The sequence below is a fragment of the Mauremys reevesii genome, linkage group 26 (genome assembly GCF_016161935.1).
Source record: "Mauremys reevesii isolate NIE-2019 linkage group 26, ASM1616193v1, whole genome shotgun sequence".
Classification (NCBI taxonomy): domain Eukaryota; kingdom Metazoa; phylum Chordata; order Testudines; family Geoemydidae; genus Mauremys; species Mauremys reevesii.
The window spans coordinates 9,030,405-9,048,351 of NC_052648.1; the positions used below are offsets into that span (position 1 = coordinate 9,030,405).

At 50.5% G+C, this 17,947-nt stretch overlaps 1 long non-coding RNA gene across 1 annotated transcript in view; it reads right to left on the minus strand.

Moving 5' to 3' along the window:
• Positions 1 to 15,372: 15,372 nt before the first annotated feature.
• LOC120391809 overlaps positions 15,373 to 17,947 on the minus strand; it is a 65,780-nt gene continuing 63,205 nt past the window's right edge. Inside the window, exons 3-4 of the long non-coding RNA XR_005591491.1 lie at positions 16,792 to 16,996; positions 15,373 to 15,487 (exon numbers count right to left, since the gene is read on the minus strand). This is a non-coding gene — a long non-coding RNA (uncharacterized LOC120391809). The remainder of the gene's footprint in view (positions 15,488 to 16,791; positions 16,997 to 17,947) is intronic.

The window sequence follows — 17,947 nt, forward strand, 5'->3', positions numbered from 1 at the left end:
TTGTAAGTCATATTTAACCCACTACTCTGGCCCCTCTGAGCCAGTCCCACAGAGGATATAAGTCTGCTACAGCTCTCCACTTCAGAGCTGGGATCTTTCACTCAAATCATAGAGACTTGTGCTTCCAGCTTTGACGGGCCCTGATTCAGTCCCTGGTGTGTTGACCAAGGTAGCAACCATTCAGCAGAGCAAAGGGGAATGTGAGTTGTCTGTTTTGAGGAACCCTCGTGATAACATTGCTTTAAAGTTTAAATGAATCATGCAATGGAGGCGGTTATTAGAACTGTCAATGCTATTTGAGCTCGAGGTCTCCACCACCAGCAGATCCGCCAGCTGTTGGAAGAATGTGACATTCATCGTGGTCTGTTGTGTCACACTGAAGTTCGGTAGCTAAGTCCAGGAGCGGCGTTGATGCACTTTTTTTTAATTCCATGGTGAGATCCAACTTTTCATGGCTCACAAAGGGAAAGATGTCACTGAACTGCAGAACAATGAAGGGGCTCCTGACTTTGCTTTCATGGTGGATATTACAGAGCGTTTGAACATGCTCAAGACACGAATGCAGGGGTACACCCAAGTAGTGCCAGAATGCTATGACAACATTCAGGCCTCTGAAATTAAGCTTCAGTTTAATGCAACTTATTCCAAGTGGAACGTGTTGAACTGTAGTACCAGACTCTGTTGATGGGCAAGTTTTCCAATATGCCTCAACCTCGATAGAACGCTGTCCTTGGAGCCAAAAAAAAATCTGACCGCGTTCTAGGTGAAACCGCGTTATATCGAACTTTCTTTGATCCGCTGGACCGCGCAGCCCCGCCTCCCCGGAGCACCGCTTTATATCCAAATTCGTGTTATATTGGGTGGCGTTATAACGGGGTAGAGGTGTATTCGTGTTCCCAAGTTTTATCAATATCTGGGATCAAATTATCTCACACTGAAGTCCTTTGCATCAAGAATTCTTTCCACGGTTGGAAGCACACGTGTGAATCATTATTTTCCATCGTAAATATCAACACATTTAAACTATGTTCTCAGCTGACTTACTCCTGAACTCGATACTCAAGATAGCCTCAGCCCAGTGGTTTGCTCCAAATGTTGATGCACTGGTTCATGCTAAGAGACACCAGGTATCTGGGAGCAGCAGCCCCTAAAATCAAAAACCAATGTCAGTAACGACCAACATGGTTTAGCTTGATCTATTTCTATTTTAACAACTTTTGCTGAATGTGGCCTGTGCCAAGCGGCAGGCTAGCGGAGCAGGCCCCACCACATGAAAGGAGTTTGACACCCTTGCTTGGAACAAATTACAGCCATAACTCTGCACCACACTTCTGTCTGGGAATCTTAATTGCTTTGCTGCAAACTTTTCTTTCTTTCCCGGGAGAGCTGTATCCTGGCTCCTCCTCGTTATGTTTCTGAAAGCTCCGGTCTCGCTTTCTCTTGCCTCATGCTTTAACCTTGCCAGTGCCCTTCTTGGAAGCTTTTCAGAGATTAGCACTCACTAAGCTGGGCTCTTCCTTCATGCATCAGGCCTCTCGTGCCCTCTTATCAGACAGCGGGGAGAGGTGCTCACGCTCTGCTAACCCCACGTGCTGCCGCGCAGCGTGCATCTGCTGTTTGTCTGATAACTCACTTGCTGGAGCTGAAGTGAGGAGCCTGTGCTTTGCTGCTTCTCCCTGATGTATGCAGCAGCTTGGCACCGTCATATTTGCATTTCCCCGGCAGGTCGTTAACATGTATTCAGTGATCTCACCCCACCTGGCTGCTCAGGGCAATTCATGGTGGCAATTCGTAGTCACCCACAGTGACAACGACTAGTCATTGGGCCCAGGGAACAGTGTGGGAATGATTCTGTAGCTTGGTGATCAGGGCATTGTCCAAGGATGTGAGAGACGCAAGGCCCTGCTCCAGTGACTACTTAATTATTTATAAAAAGTGAAACAGCTTCAGCAGGAAAGATTGAAGGAGACCCAGAGGTGAGATACTCTCCCGGAACATGGGTAATGCACGTGCCAACCTTTCCTCTATGTGAGGGAGAGGGGTGGCATTGAACGTGGGTCTGGTACAGCCCAGCTGAATGCATTAACCATGGAGGTAAAGGCCACCCCTGCCTAGCAGCTGCCTTATGGGGGAAAAAATTGTCTGAAACTAGTTAGCAAACTCATGTCAAATTTGTGACTAATTCCAGGTCGACCGAAAGTGCATTTTTCAGCCAATGAACTATGTGTCTGAAAAACATCTCCCATGTTGACCCATGTGCACCCGCCTGGGGGAGAAAGGCCTGGCCCGCCAGTCCCTTCAAGGCAGGGGCGGCTCCAGGCACCAGCACGCCAAGCTGCCACCAGCACGCAAGCCATGGGGGGGCGCTCTGCCGGTCACCACAAGGGCGGCAGGCAGGTTGCCTTCGGCGGCATGCCTGCAGAGGGTCCACTGGTCCCGCGGCTTCAGCAGACCTCCCGCAGGCGGGCCGCCGAATCCACGGGACCAGGGACCTCCCGCAGGCAAGCCGCCGAAGACAGCGTGCCTGCCATGCTTGGGGCAGCAAAATACCTAGAGCCACCTCTGCTTCGAGGCTACCTGCGTCACCGAACCATGTGCTCCTCCCTCTCCGGCACAGACGGACAGGAACCGGGAAAGCAGGGAAAGGGTGTGGCCAGACCCTTGGCTCCACCCCCCTAGGATGCCAGCCAATGGCACAGCAGGGGAAGTAATACTTTGCACCATTGAAAGAGCCGCCACACCTCCATGGAGCAAGGGGCAGCTGATGAGGACTCTGATGGGCTGTCATTCAGTCCCGGCTCTGCTCCACGGGCAGCGGAGCCTGTCACGCCGGCCTAGTTGCACGGGGACGAGGCAGCCCTTCGTTCCTAGCACCTCGCACTCGAAACCGCGAGTCTAGTGTGACTCAGCTGCTACCGGCCAAGCTTTGGCTGGCTACGCTTCGCTTGCCGGAAGTGCTGACAGGCTAATGATGTGTTTCTAAACTTATTAACTAAATTACTCATGGCGCTTTCTGTTTTCCTAGCGCCCCAGCCAGAGCCCAAGAATATTTATCTTGGCTTTGAATCCCCCCCTCTACCCTCCCCTCGCGCGCTGCGTGCACAAACGACAGGAGGGGTGCACTATTAGACACCTAAGCAGGCCGTCGGGGTAGAAGGTCTCAGGCTACATGGCTACAAGGTCTCAGGCGCTCACTTGAACTTAGAAGGTAGAGCTACACTGCAGTGAAAAACCCGCCAGACGACTCTGGCTCGTGGGGTTCGGGCTAAGGGGCTGTTTAATCACCGTGCACCTGCTGGTTCCGTCTGCAACCCAAGCTCTGGGACCCTCCCACCTTGCAGGGTCCTAGATCCCGGGGCTCCAGCCTGAAGCCTAAACATCTATACCACAGTTAAACAGGCCCTTAGCCCCAGCCCCAGGAGTGCAATTCAGCTGGCATGGCGGGTTTTCACTGCAGCGTAGACATACCCAGAGTCTCACTGGCCAAAGCAGCCGTGGTCCTGGCTGCACCCGTTACAGGCAGTATTGGTGAGGCCATTAAGGACCTCACTCTGCCCCAGGCTGCAGCTTGGATCGATGAGGCATCAGCCTCAGGGTCCGCCCAAGGGCCTGGTGTTGACACTCGGCCCCATCAAGCTCCACACCCATCCACCGCTGTTGTGCCCCACGGGGATGGGCTTGCGGCAGAGGCCGCATGCTCGGCCCCTCCAGAGCGGAGCGCACCCCACACGCCACCACCACCACCCCTGCAGCAGCACAGAGGGGGCTCAAGGGAGAGCCCCGTCCGAGCTCCTTCCTCCAGAAGAGAGGCAGAGCAGGGAGAAGAAATACCAGTGAGTCACAACAGTTGTGACCCCTCAGGCATCTGCAGCCACAACTCCCTCGTTTCAGTGGGTGGCTGGGGATTCTGGACCACCATCGTGGGGAGCAGGGGAGGGAATGGACTGAATGGAGAGGGACAAATTCATCCTCGGTGTCACCGTCCTGAGCTGGCTGCAGTTAGCCTGGGGCTGAGATGGTGCAAGCTGCCTGCGGGGTTTGGGTGCCCAGTTCCCATTAAAACGGACGAGATTTGGGCATCCAAGTCCCATCAGTGGCTTTGCAAGCTCCACCAGGACAGGACAGACCGTCCAGGGAGCTCTGATCCACTGAACTCCAGGAAGGGGCCCAGGGGGTACCTGAGACAGCTCCAACAGCTGGGGAGAACAGGTCTCTCCTGCCTCAGCGGGGCTGTTCGCAAAGGGACAGGAACATGGAGCACCATCCCCAAGGGGCAAGAAGAGAAGATGTTGTAGATGGAAAGTGAGGAAGATGAAGGGGCAGCAGGGCAGGGGAGGGGCAGGGCAGAACACAGGATCAGGCGCCAAGGGGTTGTACCGCCAATGGCTGAGCATTATGGCACAATTTGTTCTCAAGTTAGAGAGGCCACACCCCTGCATCCCCCAGGGGCAGAGTCCTTACCCAGCCTTGCCAGCAAGCTGCACCCCTTTCCCACACCCCAGCCCCTCTGTGCACCCACACAGGCCAGGGGCAGCCTGGCCCTAACAGCTCGTGTGCCAGAAGACAAAAGGTGCTAGATCCACAACCGGGCCCAGTTCTCATTCACACTAGAGCTGCTTTCCACGGTCAGAGCAGCGTGACTGAGACTCGGGGCCTGCTCGTTTATATTGTCTCCAGGGCCGAAAGGAGAGATCCTCAGCCAGAGTTCTGCAGAGCTACCCCGATATACTCCCCGAGGATGGGGGCCGTCATTCATCGTTAAGAGAGAGTTGTCTGGGGGTCTGTCTATGCTAACACAGCGACGGTGTCACGGCAGCACTGGTATTCACACCCCTGGCTTGCTTGAATCTGGCTAGCAGAGGTCACAAGCGTAGTGCAGATGGGGCATTACAGGCTGGCACCCAAGTACAAGCCCATCAGGACACTGTGTTGCTAGCCCATGCTGACCCCTGTGCCGCCATCTCTTCACGACTACGTTACCCATCCTGGCTCGATTAAAGTTTCACTGCACATACTTGTGGGCTCCTCCTGGTTGTCTGTAACCAGATAACTGACCCAGCCTTGCATTAGCTCACTTTGGTCCTGGCCGTTCTAAGAAGTTTGCAGCTCCATTCCCCTCGACCGTTTCTTTTTCCCCGACTGACGTGCTGCACATGGGCACACGGTCTGAGCGCCGCCCATCAGCTTTGCCATGTCCTGTGGCGCACACACTTTTCAGAGCTACCAGGGGGCCAGTAGGGATCTGCATCTGGAAAATATTCTCACCTTGCCAATCTGTGCCTGGATCTGAGGCAATGAGGTCGGCGTGGTGACGGGAACATTTCACACTAGTGGGCTTAAAGGGAAACAATGTGTTTGTAAGAGGCAGAAGCTTGAGGTGGACAATCTAGACTTTAAGAACAGCTCGATAAGGTGCTCGGACTTGGTCCAGATCCTGAACTGGGGTAAATCAAAAGTCGGTAAAGCTGGGGCAGTTTATACTGGCTGAGGACATAGCCTTATTTCTATATAGTTGGCATCAGCACCGCAAGTAGGCACCCCATTGTGCCAGACACTGCCCAGACACCTAGTGAGAGACAAATCTTACAATCTAAGCAGACAAGGCAGTGGAGGGGGGGAGAAAAGGGGGGTGAAACAGAGGAAAAGTGATTTGCCCAACAGTGCCTGAGCCAGGAATAGAACCAGGCTCTCCTGCAGCCCAGTCCAGTTCCCTCTCCACTAGAGAGTGCTGCCTCCTCTTTGCCCCTTCTTTCTGAATGCACTCATTACTGAATGCACTCATGCACTGAAATTCACCCCTATGAACAGGCTCATCCTGCGAGCTAGGCACCACAGAAGTCGCACTTAAGCCCTCACTCTGTAATGATGTGGAACAAGGGTGGTCCCATTTACTCAACCCAGTGGCTGAGCAAGCACATTTCTCACCCTTCGTCAACCCTTGGGTGAATATGGAAATAAAGATTTTCATTTGGGGTGGACATTTTCTGAGCCTCCCTGATGGAAAAGCCCCATTGTGCAAGGTGGAGCCAGCCGGGAATTTTTTGACCCAATTTGTTTAGATGGAAAATGCTGATTCATCCAAACGGAAACTTGTCCTGGCTATTTATGTGTCACTGACACGTCCTCGGGCCCAGGATGGAAGTGAGTGAGCACCCCACTTCTGGAGAGCCAATAGCTTGGTGGTTAGGGCACTCACGTGGGCTGGAGAAGACCAGCTTTGAGTCTCTGCTCTGCCTGCTTCAGAGCTGTGACCTAAAGCTGGGTCTCTCCCATTCCAGGTGAGTGCCTAGACTCTGGGATCTTTCTCTTGCTGGTTTTTCATTAAAAATTTCCAAAGGGTTTGGGTTGGTCCTGACACAGAACAGAGCCTCTGACATTTTTCATGAAACCCAATTCTTGTTTGCTGGCCAGCCCAAGTGCTAGGCACTGTATGTGCACATCAGGAAAGATGCACCTTGCCCCAAAGCGCTTATAGTTAAATAGACAAGAGAGACAAAGGCTGTGAGAGGCAAAGTGATGTGCCCAAGGTCACAGTGAGGACTAGAACACAACTCTTCCAAGTCTATTGGCCAACATGACACTGTCCCTCTTATATGTCCTACAATCCCATCTGAACCCGACAGGACCCAACGCCAAGTGGCAGGTTTGAGTCGGATCAGAAAAACAACCCAACCCTCTCAGGCTTGGTTTGGGTCAGTTCTCCTCCTCCTATCCCGGGGTGGGTGTGGGAGCTGCATCCCCTGTTCCTGCCGGCCGCTGACACCTCGCTGCACTGCACGTGAAGCAGAGTTAGTGTGCAGAGGAGGACCAGTGCCTCAGGCAACGCAGACGCAGGTTCAGGTCAGAAAACAATTCAACTTACGCAGTTTGGCTTCAGCATGTTCAGGCTTCAATATCAGGCCCAGACAGCCCTCCGGCCTGGACGTTTTGGGAAGTGATGTCAGGTAGCTTGAACCCAGCTTCCATTCTGGATAAACAGGGAAAACTTCACCACGCCCTATGAAATACTGAGTTCTTCTGTGGATGCTTTAGTCACCAAGCAGGATGGAAACTGGTTTATTTCACGCTGTAACTCTCACACATGATGTCATTTTATTTCCCCTGCAAGACGGGGGCCAAAATCCGGCAGCTCAGAAATGCCAATTTAATTACAAAAATTATTCCAAGCATTACTCATGGTTAATAGCTGGCACAAAATACTCACCAAGTGAACTTGCTGATCACTGTCCTGCACAAAAGGGGGTGATTTCTTCTCTGTATGTGTGTGTATAAAATCTTCTTGGACTCCATTGATGTATGCAAATTTTAAACCAACAGGCACTAATTGTAACATAGCACTTGAGTAAATGTTAAGCACCATGAAGCCCTCAAAAATGTAGAATCATAGAACATCAGGGTTGGAAGGGACCTCAAGAGGTCATCTAGTCCAACCCCCTGCTCAAAGCAGGGCCACTCCCCAGACAGATTTTTGCCTTAGATCCCTAAATGGTCCCCTCAAGGGTTGAACTCATAAGCCTGGGTTTAGCAGGCCAAGCCTCAAACCACTGAGCTATCCCTCCCCCATCACTTGCATGGCATTGGCATAACTGAAGCTGATAGGGGAACATACACCTCTTCCATTCCATTAGCACTGGAAAGAATGGCCAACTCTGTGTTTATGACGGGGCTCAGAATATTGCAGATTATGGACTGCTTCCTTGATAATAAATCTAAGGTCATGAAATAGTGTATATTAGATATTTTACTTTGCGGTCCTGGCTAGTGCAAATTGTCACTGCTCCATTGATTTGTCCCAGGTGAAGATATGGCCCCTAGTCTGTAAAAGAGTCATACCTAAGACTAGATACGTTGGGCCTGTTCTCTTCCTACATTGGTGTATGTCAGGAGTGACTCCATTATCTCCAATGCTGGTATAAAACCCGTGCGCATGAGAGATGAATCAGACCCATGACATACATAAAGACTAACGGATTTATTTGGGCATAAGCTTTCGTGGGTAAAAAAACCCACTTCTTCAGATACCTGGATGCATCTGATGCTTATGCCCAGATAAATCTGTTAGTCTTTAAGGTACCACCGGACTCCTTGTTGTATTTGTGGATACAGACCAACATGGCTACTCCTCTAGGGTGACCAGATGTCCCGATTTTATAGGGACAGTCTTGATTTTTGGGTCTTTTTCTTATATAGGCTCCTATTACCCCCTACCCTCTGTCCCGATTTTTCATATTTGCTGTCTAGTCACCCTATACTCCTCTGATACTTGATGACATACATACAGCGGCTAGGTAGGGCAACAGAAGCATACGTCAATGTTTCTGGTCTCTAAACAAGTTTTATACTAGAGCCCTCTACTAGCTTCAGTGGAGTTACTCCTGATTGACACCAGAGTGAGAGAGATCAGAATCAAGACCTGAGTACACCTGGGGAGGAATAGCATACCTAGGACACAATATCATCAGTGGAGTCTGAATGTTCTTGCTAGAGAAATCTCCTGGGAAGCACTCCAGCTCCAACGATCCCATTGTTCATCTCTGTCTAGCACCTGTTCATGTCTGAGCTTTTCCAGAGAGGGACTCTCCTATCACCAAGCACTGGCCATCATCACCTGACTTGACAGGTGGAACTGGAAGTATTAGTACATAAGTTAAATTATGACTTAATTGGCATCACATCGTTTTGGTGGGATAAATCTCATGGCTGGAAGAGGGGTAGAGAGGGTCATAACTTCTTCAGGAAGGGGAGGGAAAAGAAGGAGGTGGTGTGTTACATGTGAAGAATATACACACTTGTTCTGAGGTCCAGAAGGAGGTGAGAGGCGGACCAGCTGAAAGTCTTTGGATGAAGATAATAAAGGGTGAAAAATCCACTAGAACAGCACTTCCCTAGCCGTGGGTTGTGACCAAAGGGTACCAGGAGGGTCACGGCACATGATGCTGTGCAGTGAGAAGCAGCTGTGTACCCCGCCCACCACTGCCATATTATGCGGTGAGAGGCAGTGGGACAATGGCTGGCTGGCGTGAGGCTTGCCATCACGGCCATGCCGACCCCATAGGCAGGAGGGGAACCCGCCCAAACTGAGCCCGAAGGAGTCGGGTTGTTGTCTGATCCAACCCAAGCCCCACACTTCTTGCTGGGTCCCATCGGGTTGAAGTCAAGTTGCAGGGCTCTTAGACCCCAGGGGGGCATGTTAACAGAGGTGAACCCAAAGGAGGTCACGGCCTAACACAGTTTGGGAACCATGGCACTAGAGAGCAGTGGTGAGCATTCGATGCCAGGCAGCTCCTTAAACACAGGGCGTTTCTGGCTGAAAAAAATCCAGGAGCTTTTGTTTCTAAACCGCGGTTGGCTTTGCTTTTGAGGCAGTACAATATAGCCACAGCAATTTGGGCCACTTCCCTTCTCCTCGTCATGACTCCCAGAGCTGTGATGTCAGGAGAAGGATTGATCTTCAGCCTAACTCATTCAGGGATTTTGGGTTGGGTTTTTCAGCTGAGCCAGGAGCAAAGATTTTCATTTTTCCAAGGCCAGGAAAAGCAAGTTCAGGCTGATAAATATCTGTCAGCAAAAGACATTAGCTGAATAAATGAAGTCACCAAAACATAAAAAGCTGCTGTTTCTAGTGAAATTGTTCAACAACCCCGCCCCCTCCGAAGTATAAATCTTTTCCATAGATTTGCACAACAGTTGTCCTGTAGACAGTCTGAGCATCTGAACCTACCTAAAATTCAAAGCTCATTTCTGCATAATGAGGACTAAACAGCTGCTTGACATCTGCTTTTTCTTTTGACACTTTCCAGTCCAATATGGCAACCACCAGACCAAAGACTGAAACTCCAGCCTAGAAAGCTTAAGATGCTATCGCTTGAGGCAGTATTTCCTAATGGATAGAGCCTTGAACTGGGACAAGGGAGACTGGGTTCTATTCCTGGCCTGCTAGGTGACCTTAGGCAAGTCACTTTGCAGCTCTGTGCCTCAGTTTCCCCATCTGTATAATGGGATAAGGATGTAAAATGTTCATAGAATCATAGAACTTAAGATCAGAAGGGACCATTATGATCATCTAGTCTGACCTCCCGCAAGATGCAGGCCACCAAAGCTGACCCACCCACTCCTGAAATAATTCTCTCCCTTGACTCAGCTGTTGAAGTCCCCAAATCCTGATTTAAAGACTTCAAGTAGCAGATAATCCTCCAGCAAGCGACCCCTGCCCCATGCTGCGGAGGAAGGCGAAAAACCTCCAGGGCCACTGCCAATCTACCCTGGAGGAAAATTCCTTCCCAACCCCTTATGTTGGATAAGAACTGGGGATTATTATAACTGAGCAAGAGACCCAGGCAAAACAGTTGGGGGCTAGAACAGACTCACATCCTCTGTGGATGAGGCAGGGGGAAGATGTATCAAACACTCATCCCCGATTCAGGAAACGTGCAGTGGCTGTAACCGCATCCCACAGTGTGTGCCCCTAAGGCATCCTGCGAGGGCTCAAAGCAGAACACACAGCATTGCAGCCTCATCCAGTAACATCCCAAAGTGACCTGCACCTAATGTGAGCTCCACCTTGTGCTGGTTCAGCTCACCCTCTGGTAGGCTCTGATGTCACTACATCGAGGTACCGTTCTGTCATGCAGGCAGGGCCTTAACCAGGAAGCTCACTCCAAAGGATGTTGTTAAACACCTCTGTTAAAGAGCCTCTCTTTCCAGGTCTGGGACAGTGAGGCAAAGACTCAAGATTTCAGCACAAGTCTTATGATTTTTGGTGTTTTTTTCTTAAAGCCCCAGCTCCTGGAGTCATGGGAATCTGTGAGAATCTCAGCCTATATAAAAAAAAGTTCTAGCCCTTGTGATTGCAGAGAAACGTTTGGAAACTCGATCTTGAAGGGTCCAAAACCAAAAGGCAAATAAAAAAGGACCCACATTTGTTTTTTTGTAATCTCTCGGTTTTTAAGCAACTCTCAGGACTTCCTAGTGGGTCTTGACTCCCTATTTTTAGATGCTTGGGGTTGGCAATATGGCTCTGGTATTTACAGACCGCCAAGCACCATCGCATCTGATAGCTTCTCCTCACTGTGTAAAGCAAAAGCAAATTGGTTTGACTCCTGCATCCCGCTGTGAGAATCCTTTTAATCCCTTGCCACAGAGAAGCTCTGGTGAAAAAACTCATGCGCAGTCTTAATCTCAGGTTCCAAGTGATGGCCGTGATCCTGCTCCATTTGAAATCAATGATACCCCCTTGCCCCACCCTCCCAGATCTCGGCAGGACTGGACTCCATCAGCCTGATTCTCCCTTGCCTTGCGTCATGGGACGTCAGTCTCTCCAGCACAAAGCAGGCGTACGATGCCCCCATTCTGATTTGTTGGTGTTTCACACCTGGCTTGCACTGGTGTAAGTGACTTCATGAGGCACAGGATCGCAGAGAATCAGGTCCTAACAAGAGGGGAAATGCTGAGAAGCGAAGGAAATCAACAATGCTCTGCACAGCCGGCCAGATCTACTGCCTGCCAGCTCCTAAAAAGGTGGCTGGAGAATCAGTAGCGGCTCCAGGCTGCTGAGATGAAGGAGGCGAACCCAGCGGTGAAGGAAATGGAATAAAACAAACTAACCAGCTGCAATTGTCTGAATAAGGCAATAAAGAAATCGTGCTGGATCATGAAAATGCCACTTCCTGGGCTTTACACTATCTGGGTCAAATTCCTCCACTGCAGTCAGTGGAGATCTAGAAGGATTCATAGATTCTAGGACTGAAAGGGACCTCGAGAGGTCATCGAGTCCAGTCCTCTGCCCTCATGGCAGGACCAAACACTGACTGACTATCCCAGATAGACATTTATCTAACCTGCTCTTAAATATCTCCAGAGATGGAGAGTTCACAACCTCCCTAGGCAATTTATTCCAGTGTTTAACCACCATGACAGTTAGGAACTTTTTCCTAATGTCCAACCTAAATTAGGCTCAATTAGGCCCTGTTGTAAAGGGGTGCTGGGCCTTCCATAGCTAAAGGAGACACTGACTGTTGTGGTTTTCAGCCACCGCCTATTCCAATTTCATCCAAACTAAACAGCTCCCCCTAATTGCTGCAGGCTACATCTCATCCTAGGGTAGATTTGTATCAAACATGGAGCTTCCAAGATTTACGGCTTTACCAATATCCCTTTTCTAGCTCATCCTGTCTCCGGAAGAGCTTCAAACGTCACGCCCTCAAGGATTCCTGAAAGGGATCAAAGCTTCCCATGGGTTTTGCAGGAATTAGGGAGATATTTAAAGGTGTTCATGTGAGCGGTCAAACACACAGACATCAACGTATATTCCATAAATCAAACCGTCCTTGCCAAGGGGCTGAGTCTGCTTGCATGCAGCCCCAACCCAGTGCAATATCGAATTATAAATTCTCCCCCATTTACTTGTCAGGAGGCAGCACACAGCAGTTAGTTCAAGGTCACAGAGGCAGATCTGATTCCTCGGCCTTTGTTTTTGCCCCAAGACTATTACCTACAGCAGCATTTAAACATTCACCTGCTTATCTATGGAGGTTCCCTCATCAGGATTTACAGCTTGTGTAGTCAAAGTGAGAACCAAATGATTTTTGGAGGCCCAACTGGATACCATCGAAAAGGGGTGGGGGGTTCTGATCTTCAGAAAGTGCTGAGCCTCTGGAAACTTGGGTCCTGTAAAGTGCTAAGTTGGGCACCTAAAATCATTAGTCACTACTGAAAACCATGGCCTTGGTCCCTACAAGGACATACTGGTAAATCTTCCATCAACTCCTTCCTTACAGAGGTCTTCAGATGCAATAAGCCTGGGAGATGTTCAGGGAATAATCTCCCAACCAGAGATTGAAGAGTAGGCCTCTGAATTCTACCTTGCCCCAACACTGCTGTGGAAATCTGAACACAGCTCCAGTAAAGACTCGGTGAACCACTTGGGATACCCTAGAACCCTCCCCCGTTTTCCCCTCAGTTACGCCTTCTGGAGGCTCCAGAATATTTCTCCCCACCATCAATTTTCACTCTCATTCTCTACCTGCGCTCTGCAGCTCCAGCCGATCACAAAATCTCCTCATGGATAATTGCCTTCACAGTACTGCCAGAAGCAGGAAGCGCCAGGTGTGAAGGGTGAGAGAGATTCCCAGCCCAGTTCTGCACACCCCTGAGGCATGCAAATGGATGGAGAAAGCCCAAATGCTGGGCTCAATCCTGCAGTGGGGCAGGGACCACACTTGAGAAAGTGCTGCAGAATCAGGACCAACCATAGATTCAGAGGGCAGGGGAAGCAAGGTGCCGCTATGACCCCTCTCCCCAGTGCAAGGGTGCATGTTAGAGCTGCAGGAGCCTTGGAAAGAAGTCTCCTCCCTCTGTAGAGCTACCTAATTCAGCTCCTGGTCTTGGGTCTGTGCACTGGGACAGCATCTCTAAGGTACATGGGAGCTGGAGCCCCATGTTCCTAAGATCTTCATGATTGGCTAATGGGGGAGAAAAGGGGAAAACTATGGCCACTTGCAGAAAGGTGTCGGGGCAGATACACAGCCAGGCCTCAGTGTGTGTCAGCAAGGAAGGGTCTGATGGACCCTGACAGGCTATTTCGTCACCCTAATGCAGGGCTCTACCAGCAGGTTTGCAGATGTACGGCAGGAAATCCTGCTCTGCTGAGCTCAGCTGGATGGACGGATGGCAGCCACTGGGGATCCCAGACTCCCCGCAATCTGTCTTCAAAACTTCAGCCACCAAGTAAATGAAAAGGGCCCCACTGCTGGAGCTTGGAGCAGGGGAAAAGTTTTAGGGGCAAACTTTTTATCCTATAAGCTCTTGGGGGCAAGGTCTGCCATGTACAGTGGGTCTGTCAGCACCTACCACAAGGGGGCCCTGTCTTGATCTAGGTGCTTCCCCATTGCCAATACCACCAACCCTGTTCTCCAGCTGCCATTCGCCAAGTCAAACCAAACCCTGGGGAGGAGGAGGACAACCGTGATTTGTACAGTGGCAGCATCTAGGTACCACTGTGCTCGGTGCTGGACAGACAGACACAGAACAAAAAGACGGTCTCTGTGCCAAAGAGGTGTCTGCGCCCTGGGAACCAGAAGGCCGGTGTTGTGACTCAGAGGCTTCTCAATGAGGCCCTGCTGCTGCTTCTTTGGGAAGGCCAGGGTAACCGCAACCCCCCGGCACCTGTTTGCAACACTCCTGGGGGGTCATCGTGTCCCCCTGGCTGAGAACCCAAGAGGCAGACCATGGATCTAGTATTTTCATCAGGACGTCAAACAAGAGGGAACCAATTGTTCTGTCTGGTTCCTAGGTAAGATTTTCTTCTCTGGGGAGAGCATGCGAGAAAGACCAAGCCTCACATGACAGAGGCTAGTCATGTCGCATAACGCACTACCAGAAAGTGCTCAGATACTCGAGCAATTATAGACTCAGACTCATAGACTTTAAGGTCAGAAGGGACCATTATGATAATCTAGTCTGACCTCCTGCACAACGCAGGCCACAGAATCTCACCCACCCATTCCTGTAACAAAACCCTAACCTATGTCTGAGTTATTGAAGTCCTCAAATTGTGGTTCGAAGACCTCAAGCTGCAGAGAATCCTCCAGCAAGTGACCCGTGTCCCACGCTGCAGAGGAAGGCGAAAAACCTCTAGGGCCTCTGCCAATCTGCCCTGGAGGAAAAATCCTTCCTGACCCCAAATACGGCGATCAGCTAAACTCTGAGCATGTGGGCAAGACTCACCAGCCAGCACCCAGGAAAGAATTCTCTGTAGTAACTCAGATCCTACCCCATCTAACATCTAAGATTATAAGCAGCAATATGGAATAGAATAGTCTAGATGGGAATATTTTCCAAAGAAATTCCCACCTCCCCCAAATACTCCCCTTGTCTAGGATTCACATGTCGGGAAAACCTCTGGCTCCCCTGCCCAAACGAGAGGCAAAAGGCAAACCATTCTGCGAGATTACTGCCCTCTAGTTCCAGCCAATAAAGTGTTTTGTGAACAGCTTAAGAAGCCCATATGCCAAAGATCTGCTAAAGCTCCCGTCACCTTCTTGATCCCTACATTCCATCCATTTGCTGAACAGGTATCACTTCCTCCCAGATGGACTTTATCCAATTAGTTCTGCTGTTAAAGACGGGCTTGTTGGTGCACCCATCGGCTGTTCACTCCCCCAGCTGTACTTTAATCATTGCTCGAGCAATGTAAAGCTGCAGGGCTACTGAAAATACTTGGCAGGGCAGGGCCGTTCCATCTGCAATTTGTACAACGGGAAGAACAGAGATAGGCCGGTAGATAGGAGGGGGCAGATAAAGAGCTTTTACTGCCTGGTGGAAAACTCGGACAAACACTCTATTTAGGGAGTATTTGGCTCTTGTCTCCTGCTGCTTTCTGTCCTCCCCTTCCTCCTGAAGATAACTGCATGATAAATGGGACCTTGCCGCTCAAGAGTTCCATCTGCTCCTCTTGCTCATTCCCAGCCTGAGGTCAGAATCTTATGTTCTGGAGACAAGAAAGGGAAGGGAACAGAGCTTTCCCCAGCTAGCATGGCAGCCCAGTGACCACAGGTTAAAGCAATGGGATCTGACATCTACCATAGCTGTTTTTAATCCCAAAAGAAGCCAAAGCTCTTTTGATGCCATGAGCTACTGACCCTGCAATCCTCACCCAGGTGACTCAATGGGCAGGATTCTCCTCTGACCCCAGTTTTACACTGGAGTAACTCCACCATCTCCAGTGCAGGTGTGTTGCAAGACGCACACTGACAGGAGAGGAGAATCGGGCCCTGCATTCTGGTCTCAGTTGGACTGGTGTAAATTGAGTTACGTAGGCATAAATCCAGCATCACTCTGTTGAAATCCGCCGAGCTACTCCAGATCTCACACAGGCCGGGCAGTTGTACCTTTTAGAGATGTGGGATATAACTTTCCCAAGGTGGGAAGGATAGCTCAGTGGTTTGAGCATTGGCCTGCTAAACCCAGGGTTGTGAGTTCAATCCTTGAGGGGACCATTTAGGGATCTGGGGCAAAAATCTGTCTGGGGATTAGTCCTGCTTTGAGCAGGGGGTTGGACTAGATACCTCCTGAGGTCCCTTCCAACTCTGATAGTCTATGCAGACTAGACTAGCAGTTCAGTCTTTCGGGGCTCAGGACCCATTTGTAAATGGTTATGGCTGGTCACGACCCAGTAAATAGTTTGGGGTGGAGGCCCTGGGTGGTTCAGTCAGATCCTGCCGCCCAAGGGTGTTAGTCCTGCCCAGCACTTATTTCACAGTGGCAGCTCCTGGGCTGGGGCTGGCTGGGCTTGGTTCTACACTCTGAGTGTCACAAACTCTGGGGTTGCAGCACTGCTCAGGTTTCCCCCACACGCACACAAAGTGGACCAAATTTGTGTGAGTAGAGTTGTGACCCGGTTCATAGGGTGGCACTGCCACTCACTCAGACTTGGCCTACCTGGACTCCTGTTGTCATGACAGCCAGGCCAAACCGGAGCGGCGCTGGAACCCCAGAGGTTGCAGTGCCTGGAGCAAGGAGGTGAGCCCAGCCAGCCCCGTGGGACAAGAGCTGCCACGTGACTCTTCAAAACATTCTGGCAACCCAATTTTGGGTCCTGACCCGCCATGTTGAGAAAACCTGGGACCAGACTGTGGCAGAGCCAGGAACTAAACCCGCACTATGGAGTCCCACACTAGTGCCCTAACCTCAAAACTAGATTTTTCCCTCCCTGTGCACACCTGTAGCAAATTCCTTCACCCATCCACTCAGTCATTCACTCCTCTGCCTGCTTTGCACTCACACTTCGGTTACCTCAGTGCTGACAGGGCAATTCACATGATTCCCTTGCTCCACTTCTTTGGAAGGAGAATCCAGGCTTGGAAGGCAAGGGGCAGTAATAAGCTGAGTCACTAGAAGCACTCTCGACAATGGGAAATGAGGGGCTGGGATTTAGCCAGGGCTCACGTGTCACATTCCTCCATGGATGGAAATCGGGGCATCTCTGCTACAGAGCAGCCTATTTTGGGAACAAAACAAAACAATCATAACGGCTGATATGCTGGATGCCGGATGAGGGAGCTGATGACATTTATAAGGTGCTAGCGTGACGGGTCCAGAAACTGGTGGTTGCTGCAGCCAGATGCCAGATGTCACTCTCAGGCCACCAGTGTCACTGCAGTGCAGAAACCAGCTATCTCCCAAGGCAGGCAGAGAGGCTGCGGCGGATTTTGGTCCTGGGGCAGGCGTGGGGGGAATGCACGTTGTGCACAGAATGCTCCCTATCAGCAGGGTTGCACCGATAACAATCCCAGGACCTGCTCTGGCAGCTAACACAGATGGTTGCTCAGTTTAATTTATCCTCGAAACCAACCAAGAAAGGCAACGCACAGAGGGATGGAGAGAGGGATGGGCTCTGGCTGGCTAGGGCTCCAGGCAGCCCACTGGATTTGTGTCATTGAGCATCGCTCCCCCTGGTGGCTGGTTCAACAGACTCGCAGTCTGAGCTGGGGGAGGGGGAGAATCAGAATTTCCCTCCTGTGGAAAATTCTGCTATTTCCAAATTTGGTTTTGCCCCAAATTGGAATGAAAAAGTGGAATTGTTGAAATCTTTTAGAAAGTTCTGGGAAAATTTCTATTCAAAGCACTTCACTTCAACATCCCCTGTATCACAATATTTAATCTGTGTCCCCGTGAGTGCCCCATGCCCCCATTCTCTGTTCTGGGCAGCTCCCCAGCTGGGCCGAATCTCTCATGGACATCAGTGATGCATTACCTTGATTCAACCAGAAGAGAGACATCCTGGGGGCCATAGTCCATCTGACGGCATATTCCTGATCAGCTCCACTCACGCTTAAAAGGCCTCACTCCTGTAGGGGCTTGTGCTTTTGGTGCTGAAGGTCCGGGGTTCGATCCCTGCTGATGACTATAGAGTCTATGTACACAGCCCAGAAAACCTGGATCTCATTTC